The 14,790-nt window shown below is 43.3% G+C and overlaps 1 protein-coding gene across 1 annotated transcript in view; it reads left to right on the top strand.

Annotated features, from left to right (window-relative positions):
* LOC142074915 (amyloid-beta A4 precursor protein-binding family A member 1-like) overlaps nucleotides 1–14,790 on the top strand; it is a 278,116-nt gene that overhangs the window by 70,515 nt on the left and 192,811 nt on the right. The gene's annotated exons all lie outside the window — the stretch shown is intronic.

Raw genomic sequence — 14,790 nt, 5'->3', positions numbered from 1 at the left:
GCGCTGAAGTGAGACTGACAGGCCTGTAATTACCGGGGTCTTCCTTCTTACCCTTCTTGAAAATTGGGACAACATTTGCCAGCTTCCAGTCGACTGGGACCTCTCCAGACTCCCAAGACCATTTAAAAATAATGGAGAGAGGTCCTGCGATGACATCGGCCAGCTCTTTCAGTACCCTGGGATGAATCCCATTGGGCCCCGTAGACTTATGCACATCCAGCTGGAGCAGCAAGTCTCGAACAAGTTCAGGGTTCACTGGGAGTTTATCATCCCCCCCAGTCACGGTCTTCCAACACAGGAGCTTCACCCTGTTCCAGTGCAGTCTGGATCAGTCCATGGCAAATGGTAGGGCTGTGTTTCCACCCCCGGGGCAGTCGGTTCCAGGTGTACTGGACGCCCCTTCAAGTGAAAGCAAACTGTGGCCTGCACTCTGCCGCCAAAGGGATGGAGAAGAACGCATTAGTGATGTCAATTGTGGCGTACCACTTGGCTGCCTTTGACTCCAGTTCGTATTGGAGTTCTAGCATGTCCGGCAAGGCAGCACTCAGTGACGGCGTGACTTCGTTCAGGCCACGGTAGTCTACTGTTAGTCTCCACTCTCCATTGGACTTTCGCACTGGCCATATTGGACTGTTAAAGGGTGAGCGAGTCTTGCTGATCACTCCTTGGCTCTCCAGTCGACGAATCAGCTCATGGATGGGTATCAGGGAATCTGGGTTGGTGCGATATTGCCGCCGGTGCACCGTTGTGGTAGCGATTGGTACCTGCTATTCTTCAACCCTCAGCAACCCCACAACAGAAGGGTCCTCCGAGAGACCAGGCAAGGTGGACAGCTGTTTAATTTCCTCCGTCTCCAGGGCAGCTATACCAAAAGCCCACCGATACCCTTTTGGGTCCTTGAAATACCCTCTCCTGAGGTAGTCTATGCCAAGGATGCACGGAGCCTCTGGGCCAGTCACAATGGGGGTGCTTCTGCCACTCATTCCCAGTTAGGCTCACGTCAGCCTCCATTACAGTTAACTCTTGGGATCCCCCTGTCCCTCCAGAAATACAGATGGGTTCTGCCCCTTTATAGCTTGATGGCATCAGGGTACACTGTGCACCGGTGTCTACGAGAGCCTTATACTCCTGTGGCTCTGATGTGCCAGGCCATCGAATCCACACAGTCCAGTAAACCTGGTTGTCCCTTTCCTCCACCTGGCCGGAGGCAGGGCCTCCTCTAGTTCTGGTCATAGTATCCGTTTCTCACTTCTTGCAAACGCGAGTCAAGAATTCCTTCATTACAATCCAAAGTAAGATCAGCCCTTCTACTCTGTCTGGGGAACTGTTCACTGGAAACTGGACCATTGTGTGACAGGTTTTTCCTGAAAACTGGAGCAGCATTTTTCCTGAGAGAACCCCCTTGTGTGACTGTTTTTCCTTGCAACTCACGTACACGTGCCTCTAGGGTCAAGGTAGGTTTTCCATCCCACTGCCTCATGTCCTCTCCGTGGTCACGCAGGTAAAACCACAGGGTGCCCCGTGGTGTGTACCTTCTATATCCTCTCTCTTGAGCAGAAAAACACTGACTCCTAATGGCTGAGATACTGGTCTGTACAGGTGGAGAATAGGACATACCCTCTTTGAGTTGCTGGACCTCCCGGGACAGTTTCTCCACAGCTGAGACAAGGGAGGAGGAGACACTTCCTTCATATTCCCAGAGTCTGCTAACCGTGTCATCCACCGTTGGTGCTTCTTCCTCTTTCCAGCACAGTACTGCCAACGAACTGGCATACGATGCTGGTGCGCTCCGTACCAACTTCCGCCACATGGGTCGGGTGCACTGGACGTCATCTGGATCTTTGGGTGTTCGGGCGTCGTCCAGGTCACTATAAACCACCTCCAGCACGCCTAGTTCTCTCAGGTACTGGATACCTCTCTCCATAGTGGTCCATTTGCCTAGGCAATATATAACATCTTCCTTGAAGGGATACCTTTCCTTCACGCCTGACAGCAGTCGCCTCCAGAGGCTGAGGACCTGTGTCCCTTTTCCGATTGCTTTGTCAATGCCCCCTTCCCTAGCGAGGGATCCCAGCTGTTTGGCTTCCTTCCCCTCTAATTCCAGGCTACTGGCCCCATTATCCCAGCATCGGAGCAGCCAGGTAACAATATGCTCGCCTGGACGACGGCTGAAATCTTTCCGCATATCTCGCAGCTCTCTCAGGGATAGGGATCGGGTGGTTTCCATCTCGTTTATGAGTTCTTCCTCTTCCTCCTGCCCTCCTCGTGATGGCCCTGCTTTTCCATCATCCCTTTCTAAACGACCTGACTTTCGCTTCCAAGATTTCCTCTTCTGTACAGGGGCGACGGATATCAGCAAGGGTTGGTCCTCTGGTTCAGCTGTAGTGCCTGTTGCTGGGGTTTGGGTAGCTGCAGTGCTTGTCATGGGGGTTGGAGTAACTGTAGTGCCTGTTGCCAGGGTTTGAGTAGCCACAGTGCCTGTCGCAGGGGTTGGAGAAGCTACAGTGACTGTTACGGGGGTTTGAGTAGCCACAGGGGTTGTCGTGGGGATTGAAGTAGCCGCAGTGCCTGTCGTGGGGGTTTGAGCAGCCACCGTGTCTGTGGCCGGGGTTAATATCCCGCCGCCCGCTGCCCCCAGGACCCGCCGCTCCGCCCGCCCCGATGAGGCACCGCCGTTTGCCCTCCCTCTTTTCTTGTTCCTGAGGGTTGATCTCTGGACAGTATTCCTGAATAGTTTTTTAACCCTAAACAAGGCCTGAACCACATTCAGGAGACATAGCAATATGAACATGCTTGTTTGAACATCCCAAGGATATTCAAAATTCTCAGGGAATATTGTGGACATCTTCATGAAGAGGACAGAAGAAAAAGGAGTTTCTGAAGATATGGAAGGGAAGATGAACAAGTGGGAGAAAGTGTCCCATCCTGTCTCCCCCTTACATTCATTCTCCGAGGAGAAAAAAGTGTAATTACTAATAGTTTCTAAGAGGTGGTTCCCGAGGTACAGAAATGATGGCAGTGCTGAGTACAGATACCAGATTAGACTTACGATTAATGATTTTATCACCTCATAAAACAGCAGCAAAATGATAACCTTGGCCCAGTTCTGAATAATGATAAACAGCACAAGAGGGAACATATACTGCAAGCAAGGTATTACATGACCCAACATTGAGAGCCAGCCCCACAACTTTGAGAGCCAATAAATCAACATTGTGACCAATCAATATAATGAATGCTTATAACAATTTTGCCTTAACACACTTTGGTCAGATCTATCGTTATCTCAACCCTTCGAGCCCCACGTTGGGCGCCAAAAAGGACTGTCGTGGTTTAATCTGGCAGGCAGCCAAAAACCGTGCAGCCGCTCGCTCACTCCCCCCCTCACAGCGGGACGGGGAGAGAATCGGAAGGGTAAGAGTGAGAAAAACTCGTGGGTTGAGATAAAGACAGTTTAATAGAACAGAAAAGAGAAAATAATAATAATAATGATAGAATATACAAAATGAGTGATGCACAATGCAATTGCTCACCACCCGCGCTCACCGATAACCAAGTAGCGATTGCTACTTCCTGGATCACGCCTACCGTTCATATACTGAGCATGACGTCACATGGTATGGAATACCCCATTAGCCAGCTGGGCTGGCTGTCCTGATTATGTTCCCTCCCATCTTGTGTACCTAGCTCAGTCAGTAGGCATGGGAGCTGTCCTTGGACTAGGAGGGCACTTAGCAACAACTGAAAACATCAGTGTGTTATCAACATTCTCCTCATACTAAATCCAAAACACAGCACTAGGAAGAAATTTAACTCTATCCCAGCCGAAACCAGAACAATACCCTTCACCTTCACATCAGTGTAAGTGGTAAATAACACCAAATAGGGTCTTTTCCACTTCTCCTTTTAAATGCATTTGGTCTCCTTTTTTTACAACTAAAGTAGTAGGGTATGTTTTCTCATATAATATTTCAAAAGGGCTTACCCCTTCCCTAACTTTAGGAATGATTTGAATTTTCATTAATGCTATGGGCAGCACATCTACCCACCTCATCTGCGTTTCTTGACACAGCTTTTAAATCTGTCTCTTTAGAGTCTGACTCATCCTTTCTACTTTTCCACTTGACTGGGGTCTCTAAGGTGTATGTAAATCCCATTGTATCTGTAAAAATTTAGTTACTCCTTGGACTATTTCTGCTATAAAATGAGGCCCATTATCTGAGGATATCCCTTCCAGTATACCAAACCTTGAAATCACTTCTTTGAGTAAAACTCTAACCACTTCTCTAGCCCTGTTGGTACGACACGGGAAAGCTTCAGGCCACCCAGAGAAAGTATCTACCAAAACTAAGAAATACTTAAACTGGTTACATTTTGGCAACTCAGAAAAATCTATTTTCCAGTATTCCCCGGGGGAATAACCTTCTTTCACTTTTCCGACTGGAGGTTTCTTTTGAAATTTTGGATTGTTCGCGCAACACCGTTGACATTGTCGTACAGTTATATTAGCTAATTTTTGCATTTTTGGTCCTATAGCATATCTTTTAATACTTGCTAGTAAAGCGTCTGCTCCCATGTGTGACTCATTATGAGTTTTCTTCATTATCTCTTGTACCATTGGAGCGGTAATTAAAACCTGCCCATCAGTAGTTACCCACCAACCTTCCTTTGACTTTGTGCTTTCTAAATATTTAGCGAGTTTATCTTCCTCCTCTGAATATTTCGGGGGGTTCCCACTGAATTTTTCTTGGAGGGATTAATGCTCCTTTTAGTTGTCCTGTCATTGCAATCTTTTTAGCTGTTTCATCTGCTTTCTGATTTCTTTTAACTACTTCTGTTTGTCCTTTCTGGTGGGCTTTGCAATGTATAATTGCAACTTCTTTTGGCTTTTGGACAGCTTGTAACAATTTCAAAATTTCTGATCCATATTTAATAGGAGTCCTTTGTGAAGACTGTAGTCCACGTTCTTTCCAAATGGCTTCATGCACATGGACTACTCCAAATGCATATTTAGAATCTGTATATATTTACTTTCTTGTCTTTAGATAGCTCTAATGCTCGGGTTAGAGCGATGATTTCTGCTTTCTGGGCAGAAGTATTTGGAGGTAATATTCAGGCTTCAATTTCGTCCCGCAGGGTTACCACATCATACCCAGCTTTTTGCTCTCCATTAACCATAAAGCCACTCCCATCTGTAAAGAGTTCAATTTCTGGATCCGTTAGTGGCACATCCTTTAAATTAGGTCGGCTAGAGTATACTTGTTCCATCACATGCAAACAGTCATGTTCCAGTTCTCCTCTTTCATCTATTGGTATTAAAGTGGCGGGATTCAAAGTTGCAGACATTTTCAAAGTTACATCATCCTGTTCAATCAGTACCACTTGATATTGAACCAATTGACTAGGAGAAATCCAGTGATGCCTCTTTTGTTCGAGGACGGCAACCACTGCATGTGGTACAAAAACTGTAATAGGTTGTCCTAAAGTTAATTTCCGAGCTTCTTTAACTAATAGCACCACCACAGCTACTGCTCTCAGGCATGCTGGCCATCCTTTACTTACTTCATCCAGCTGTTCAGAAAAACAGGCTACTGGCCTTTTCCAATTTCCCAAAGTCTCGGTCAGGACTCTCAATGCCACATGTTGTCTTTCATGGACGTAGAGTGTAAAGGGTTTTGTCAAGTCCGGGAAACCCAGGGCAGGGGCTCTCATCAACTCAGTTTTAATAGAGTCGAACCCCTTTCTGCATTCTGGTGTCCACTCCAGAGTTTCTCCAGGTTCTTTAATAGCAGCATATAATGGTTTGGCAATCAAACTGAAATTGGGTATCCACAGCCTGCACCATCCGGCCATTCCTAAAAACCCTTGCAATTCTTTTTGATCGGGGAGGGAGCTATTTGACAAATAGCTGCTTTTCGTTCTGCTCTTAATTCTCTTTTTCCTTGAGAAATTACAAACCCCAAGTACGTTCAGTCCTTGCTCCGAGCAAGATGTCATCCACATATTGCAACAAAGTGATGGAAGGATTCTTACCTTGCTCATCTTCCAGTTCTTTAGCAAGTACATTACCAAACAGTGTGGGGCTATTCTTGAATCCTTGTGGTAACACAGTCCAGCAAAGCTGTATTTTCCTCCTGGTGGTAGGGCTCTCCCATTCAAAGGCAAATATTTTCTGACTTTCTTCTTCTAAGGGAATGCAAAAGAATGCATCTTTTAAATCCAATACAGTAAAATATACCTTATTCTCAGGAATACCAGAGAGTGAGGTATATGGATTAGGTACCACAGGATGCATGTCAACAGTAATCTTATTAATTTCTCTCAAATCTTGTACCAGTCAATATTCTTGGGTTCGGGGCTTCTTAACTGGTAAGATGGGAGTATTATCTTCTGATTGGCACTCCTGCAACAGACCGAATTGCATAAAAGTTTTGATTAATGATTCCAAGCCCACCCTGGCTTCTAATTTCATAGCATACTGTCTTTTCCTTACTGGCTGAGCTCCCAGTTTCAACTCTGTTTTTACTGGAATGGTGTTCTTGGCTCGTTCTGGTTTCTTAGAAGCCCATACTAGGGGTATCACAGCATCCAGGATTTCTTCTGGGATCCCGGTCCTCTCCTCTCCTTTCTCAGTCAGCAGACACAATTGGGCCTTCCATGCGGTCTCCTCAGGCACATGTAGCTGAATAGACTTAGCAGAGAACGTTAGTTGAGCCTTTAATTTACACAATAAGTTGCGTCCCAATAATGGTAGAGGGCATTCTGGCATATACAGAAATTCATGAGTCAATGTAATTTTTCCAATTGTACATTCCATAGGTTTTAAAAATGGCCTAAGGGCTCGTTTTCCCATGACTCCAACAATTGGTATGTAAGTTTTACTTTAGGGGTCCTTTTACAACTAGTTACTACAGAGCGTGTTGCTCCACTATCTACTAAGAAATCTATAACTTCATTCCCCAGCTTTCCTGGAACCAGGGGATCAGCTGGGGAGATCTTAATACTTTCCCCCGGTCCTCTTGTTACCACACAGTTACCAAGCAGTGCTGCTACTTTAAATTTCTCTGTAAAGCCCCAAACCATGATTGGGTTAAATTCCAATCAAACTAATGATCAAAAGAAATCACTAGTTGCTAGGAGTAATGTTTGAAACAAATAGTTATTATAAATTCAGGTAGAGTGTTCTGTTCATGTTTCTATAGTACAGTCTTTGATGTACAAATAAGTTTAGGAACATGAGGGACTGTTGGTTTGTTAAATATTAGAAGATAATTTAGTATACTATTGTAAGAAGCAACTGATGCTTAGAAGAAACCAGTTGAAGCAAATCACCTAGGTCGGATAGAAGCCAAAAGGCCACTGAGTCTGCGCAAAGTAAAAGGGTCAGCCAACGGTGACGAAGAGGAGTCACTGGCCTTCATCTCCAAGACCCCTGACGACCACCACCAAGCAACAGTGCGCAGGCGCAAATGGGAGGAGAGCTCATTTTAATACGAAGCGAGGACTAGTCATGCATATGTATTAGTAAATGATGTAATGCTATGTATATTTATGATTTTGTTGTATAAATTTGTGGTAAAGGGTGCAACAAATTGGACACGCTGTGGTGGAGCGATCCCCCGTGTCCCCAGCGCTGCTAATAAAGAATGCCTGCCTTTTAACACTACATTGGTGTTACGAGGTTCCTTCCCGATTTCGGTGACAGTTTTGGCGACCCAGGTGGGACCCTGCTTGTGAATCTCGACGGATCCGTGGGATCACAGGACCTCCAGCCGGCACCGAGGGATTCTCGGGGAGAACCTCTGATCCCCGGACCGAAGAATTCAAAGCAAGTCCCCTGGAACAGGTAAAAAGGCATTCTTTTCTAAAAAGGGAAAGGGGTTAGAGTCCCCGCGGTCTGCTCGTAAGGCGCGGCGAAAGCTACGCAGAGTTGGGCTGAGAGGTACCTAGTAATAACGCCTGCCCATAAGTCGCGGTGAAAGCTTCGCAGGGTTGGGCTAGAGACCCGGGTAAAGGAGGGGGTTAGAGTCCCCGCGGGGTTAGAGTCCCCGGAGAGGGAGCTCCACCAGGGGTTGGGGTCCCTCTGACTAGTGACTGGTGATAGTGCACAATCACACTCGACTAGTCCTTGGAGGATGGGTACTTTTCCGAGCAAGAAACCGGTCCCACAAAGAACACCCTTGGGATGTATTTTGAAGCATTGGAAAGATTTGGGGGGTGATCCTTTGACTCGGAAACAGCTAATTGAATATTGTAATAATTGGTGGCCCATGTATAAATTGGAAGATGGGGAAAAATGGCCAGAGAATGGAACATTGCAATATAATACCATCCTACAACTGATGTTATTTTGTAAGAGGGAAGGTAAATGGGATGAAATGGCATATGTTGATTTGTTTTTCGCATTGCGACCAGATTGGAGTGACTTACAAGTGATATTGGATGCTTTGCTTGACTGATAAAGGGATGGTATTAAATGCTGCTAGGAAGCAGGTAGAAGGGGCACATGCTAACGGGGGTTTACAGGGAACAGTGGAACAGAATTTTCCATCCGTGAATCCTGAATGGGACCCTAATCAACCAGGGCCCAGAGAGATGTTAAATAGATATCAGAGGTGGATTTTATACGGTGTGAGACATGCAATGCCCAAGGCAATGAATTGGTCAAAATTATATGATGTAAGACAAGAACCAAATGAGTCTCCCTCAGCCTTCATGGAAAGACTGAAGGTGACTGCTAGAAAATATACTAATTTAGATTTAGATAAACCAGATGAAGAAGCGCAATTGGCCTCTATATTTATGGGCCAGTCGGCCCCAGACATTAGGAAGAAACTCCAGAAATTGGAAGGTTCTGAATCTAGGAATTTGGGTAAAATGCTTGAAATTGCATGGACTGTGTATAATAATAGAGAAAAAGAGAAAGAATGCACGAAGGGATGGAAAATTGCTGGCTATTCTAGCTGGAAATAATAGGAGGGGTAGAGGTAGAGGAAGAGGACGTGGAATGAATGTTGGAGATAGAGAAAGGGTAAACCTCCGATTGGCGGAAGATCAATGTGCCGCGTGCAAGGAGCATGGACACTGGAAGAGAGAATGCCCCAAAATTAGAGAATTAGATCCAACTCTTCAAGCAGTTAAATTGATGACCTTGGACGAAGATTTATGAAGGGGACCGGAGGAATCAACCCTAGCTGAACCTCTGGTAATGTTAAGGCTAGGGGATGAAGAAATAGAATTTTTAGTAGATACAGGAGCTACCTATTCAGTACTAAATATGTGTAAGTAGTACTACTGATTTACTACTATTACTTAGTAGTAAATCAGTTAATGTTGTTGGTGCGACAGGGCAAAGAGAGAACCGACCCTTTTTAGAACCATTAAAGTTTAAATTGGGAAAGCGGTGGGTAACTCATCAGTTTTTATATATGCCAGAATGCCCATTGCCCTTATTAGGGCGAGATTTGTTGAGTAAGTTAAATGCACAGATAACTTTTAGAGATGGGGAAATTAAATTGTTAGTACCGGAGTCAAAAATTATAGAGGCAAAGGCGTTTATGTTGCAGGATTTCCCCAAGGAAGAACAAATTCCAGAAGAAGTGGAAAATGCAGTAATTCCATTGGTTTGGGCGAGTGGAAAACCAGGACGATCTAAGTTGGCAGAACCGGTAAAAGTAAACCTGAAACCTGGAGCCAAGCCGGTAAGACAAAAACAATACCCCATTAAGTGGGAGGCTCGGAAAGGATTAGAAGAATTGATTACAAAATTTTTAGAATATGGGCTCTTGGTAGAATGTGAATCAGAATATAACACTCCCATATTGCCAGTAAAGAAATCTGGAGGAAAAGAATATCGATTAGTCCAAGATTTGAGAGCTATAAATCAAATAGTGCAAGATATGCATCCAGTTGTGGCTAACCCATATACTTTATTGACCTCTTTAAAAGAGGAACATAAATGGTTTACGGTACTGGATTTAAAGGATGCCTTCTTTTGCATACCCCTGGATGCAAAAAGCCAAAGCATATTTGCTTTTGAATGGGAAAGCCCTACCACAGGACGGAAGACACAATTGACATGGACTGTACTTCCACAAGGGTTTAAAAATAGCCCTACAATATTTGGAAACCAATTGGCAAAAGAATTGGAAATATGGAAGAGACAGAATCAAGGGAAAGGCACATTGTTACAGTATGTGGATGACATCTTGATAGCGGCAGAAAACAAAAAGGAGTGCCTCGAGAGTACTATTAGTTTATTGAACTTCCTGGGCCAAGGTGGATATAGAGTCTCTAAGACTAAGGCCCAAATAGGAAAAGAAACTGTGATTTACCTGGGTTTTGAAATATCCCAGGGACAAAGACAATTGGGGAATGAAAGAAAGGAAGCAATTTGTCAGACCCCTGAACCCAATAGCCCAAAGGAATTGAGAGCCTTTTTGGGAATGGTTGGATGGTGCCGACTTTGGATTGTGGACTATGGACTATATGTAAAGCCACTATACGAGGCTTTGAAAGAATCCAAAGATCGGTATTTGACCTGGACACCCGAATGCCGAAAGTCATTTAAAGAACTAAAGAAAGCATTGATGATGGCTCCTGCTTTAGGACTACCTGATGTGACTAAGCCGTTCGAGCTGTTTGTGCACGAGAGACAACATCTGGCTCTGGGAGTGCTGACACAAAGACTGGGATCCTGGAAAAGACCGGTTGGGTATTTCTCCAAACAACTTGATAATGTGAGTAAAGGATGGCCGGGATGTTTGCGCGCTGTAGCAGCAACAGTGTTGTTGATCCAAGAGGCTCGAAAGTTGACTATGGGACAGAAGATGGTGGTATATGCCCCACACATGGTGATAACTGTTCTAGAGCAAAAGGGGGGTCATTGGTTGTCCCCTAGCAGAATGCTAAAATACCAGGTTGTCCTATTGGAACAAGATGATGTGGAATTGAAAACCACACCAATTGTCAATCCAGCAATATTTCTAACAACAGAGAATCCAGCAGGAAGTTTAGAACATGATTGTTTGCTAACCATTGAACAAGTCTATTCCAGTAGATTGGATTTGAGAGATGAACCTCTGGAACATCCTGACTTGGAACTGTTTACTGACGGAAGCAGCTTTGTCCAGGAAGGAAAGCGAATGGCCGGGTATGCTGTTGTCACCACCACCGAGGTACTGGACTCAAGGATGCTGCCTACAAATACCTCAGCACAGAAAGCAGAACTGGTTGCATTAAGGCGAGCTCTGCAAATTGCCGAGGGAAAAAGGGTAAACATTTGGACTGATTCTAAATATGCGTTTGGTGTGATCCATGCTCATGGAGCTATTTGGAAAGAGAGAGGATTGTTATCAGCTCAAGGAACATCTATAAAATACAAGGAAGAAATTCTCCAACTTCTAGAAGACGTACAGAAACCGAAAGAAGTAGCAGTAATGCATTGCAAAGCCCACCAATTTGGTCAAACAGTAGTAAACATAGGTAATCGATTGGCAGATAAAGCTGCGAAAGAGGCAGCAAAACAAGGCATCCTTGCACTAGTACCAGTAAAACACATAAAACTCCCTGATTCAAAACCAAAATATAGTAAATTGGATAACCAATTGGCAGAGCAATTAAAGGCATCCCAAAATGCCGAAGGATGGTGGGTAACACTGGAAAAACAAGTAATAGTGACCCCGCAGGTTATGATAGAACTTGCAAGAGAAAAGCATGAGCAGACGCATTGGGGAATAGATGCAATGATATCTAATTTGAAAACATTTGCAGTTTGCGTGGGAATGACAGGAATAGTTAAATCAATAGTAGCTAAGTGTCTAATTTGTCATAAGAATAATCCTTTGAACCAAAAGAAGCCACCGTTAGGAGTAATAAAGCAAGGAAATTCTCCTGGAGATTATTGGCAAATTTTTCTGAGTTACCCAGGCAAAATGGGTGTAGATATTTGTTAGTGTTGATTGACACATTTTCTGGATGGCCGGAGGCCTTTCCTTGCCGCACCAACAAAGCCAAAGAGGTAGTCAAAATATTATTGAAAGAAATAATACCTAGATTTGGAGTACCGATAGGAATGTCTTCTGATAGGGGACCGCATTTCGTGGCAGAAATGGTCCAGCAAATTAGCAAAATTTTAGGCATCAAGTGGGACCTACATACCCCCTGGAGACCACAGTCAAGTGGAAAAATAGAGAGAATGAATCAAACATTGAAAAGACAGATAAGTAAAATTTGCCAGGAAACATCTTTGAGGTAGCCACAGGCTTTACCGTTGGCTCTTTTAAGAATTAGAATTCAACCAAGATCAAAAGACGGTGTAAGTCCATATGAAATTTTGTATGGTAAGGCATACCAAATTCCTTTAATCCCAGGGGATATGAAGGTAACTGGGGAAACTGATTTGAAAAGATATTTGATTTCTTTAGGGAAAGTCCTTGGAGCACTCCGAAGATATGTGGTATTGACTAGATCACTTGCCTTGGATACGCCTATACATCAGTATCAGCCAGGTGATCTTGTATATGTAAGAACCTGGAACTCTGAACCACTGCAGGAGAAGTGGAAGGGACCCTTCCAGGTACTGTTAACAACTTACACTGCAATCAAAGTAGAAGGAGTGGAGCCGTGGATACATTACACTCGAGTAAAGAAGGCCCCGTCGTGGAAAATTATTAATAGGGATCCAGAAACTGCAAAATTGACTCTAAAATGTGTCTGATTGTAAGAAAATGTATGTTAATCTGGCAATTAATATTGGTGGGAACTTTATTTGGAGAAGAAGGAAATCAAATGAACAAAACAGAAATTGAAGATTCATCAGAGCAATTGATACACATTCCCAAAAGGACTCCGGAAGAAATCTAATGATAGGATTGATAAAGGAGTTTGCTAAATTGCAAAATGTCACCCAAATAACGGCATGCCTCCCAATTCCGAGAGCAGTAGGTGAGTTGATTCCATGGGGAATTTTAACGACAAATTTGAATAAAGATGAGCTTCATTGTGAACAAAGTCCAAAACAAAAATGGGGATGGAACAGTTTTTCAAGCTCTATCAGTTATTAATGATAAAGAAGCCGCTTCCCGAGAAAAGGAAAATATAGTATCTTGGTGGAGTTGTAAAAAATATATAATTGTAGTACAATAGACAAAACAATTCAAAATATTCCCCCTTTGGCAGCTGCATTGAAATATGGGTGTTGGTGTAGAGGTCTTAAAAATGATTTGATTCTCAATGATCCATATAAGCTTGAAAGAGATGCAGTTTTTAGTTGCAAGAAATCCACTATTCAAAGTCCAGGACATTTAGTTTGGGCAATGAGTGATGGAACCTGGACCACCCATTTATCCATGGATAAAAAGGTGAGGCAAATTACTTTAGGAATGCCAACATTATGCCCAATTTGGAAAAAGGCTCCTTTTAAAGGTGCTCTTGAAAATTTAAGATTGGTTCGTGCAAAGAGGTCACAAGTTGAGGAAGAAAGATGGAATGAACCCTCAGTAGGAGTGAAAATTGGCTGGGCCTTAGAGTCCTTGTTAGCTCCCCTATCAACCTATAGGAATAGGGCTTGGTTATATAAATTAACAGGGCAAGTAGAAAAATTAGCTAATGTGACAAGAAAAGGGTTTAAACAATTAAATTTACAACTCCAAGCCACCTCAAAAATGACTTTGCAAAATAGAATGGCCCTAGATATGCTTCTGTTAAAAGAACATGGAGTTTGTGGATATTTGAAAGATAGAATTGATCATTGTTGCATACATATCCCAAATGTTACACAAGATGTAGAACATGATTTGGATTTGTTAGGACAAATAGAAAAGAACACTCAAGAAATTCAAACAGACATGCAAGAAAATTGGTTTGACAAAATTTTTAGTGGACTGGGATGGAACCTAAGTTCCTGGGTAAAATCTTTAATTAGTACTGTATTGTGTTTGTTAATTATTTCCCTAGTGATATTGCTTATCTATTATTGCTTGAAAAGAGAGTTCACAAGGAAGGCTGCCGTTGATCGAAAAATCACTCTCGCACTAGTAGGAAATAGTGGTGACAATTACAATCTAGCAAACACGAATCCTGCCTTTGTAAATAGTTAATATTGTGGAAGTATTGAAATTAAATAAAATTTCAAGACTTCCAAAGGGGGGAAATGTTACCACACAGTTACCAAGCAGTGCTGCTACTTTAAATTTCTCTGTAAAGCCCCAAACCATGATTGGGTTAAATTCCAATCAAACTAATGATCAAAAGAAATCACTAGTTGCTAGGAGTAATGTTTGAAACAAATAGTTATTATAAATTCAGGTAGAGTGTTCTGTTCATGTTTCTATAGTACAGTCTTTGATGTACAAATAAGTTTAGGAACATGAGGGACTGTTGGTTTGTTAAATATTAGAAGATAATTTAGTATACTATTGTAAGAAGCAACTGATGCTTAGAAGAAACCAGTTGAAGCAAATCACCTAGGTCGGATAGAAGCCAAAAGGCCACTGAGTCTGCGCAAAGTAAAAGGGTCAGCCAACGGTGACGAAGAGGAGTCACTGGCCTTCATCTCCAAGACCCCTGACGACCACCACCAAGCAACAGTGCGCAGGCGCAAATGGGAGGAGAGCTCATTTTAATACGAAGCGAGGACTAGTCATGCATATGTATTAGTAAATGATGTAATGCTATGTATATTTATGATTTTGTTGTATAAATTTGTGGTAAAGGGTGCAACAAATTGGACACGCTGTGGTGGAGCGATCCCCCGTGTCCCCAGCGCTGCTAATAAAGAATGCCTGCCTT

Source organism: Calonectris borealis, chromosome W (genome assembly GCF_964195595.1).
Source record: "Calonectris borealis chromosome W, bCalBor7.hap1.2, whole genome shotgun sequence".
In the NCBI taxonomy this organism is placed as follows: Eukaryota; Metazoa; Chordata; class Aves; order Procellariiformes; family Procellariidae; genus Calonectris; species Calonectris borealis.
This window is presented reverse-complemented; position numbering and strand designations above follow the sequence as displayed.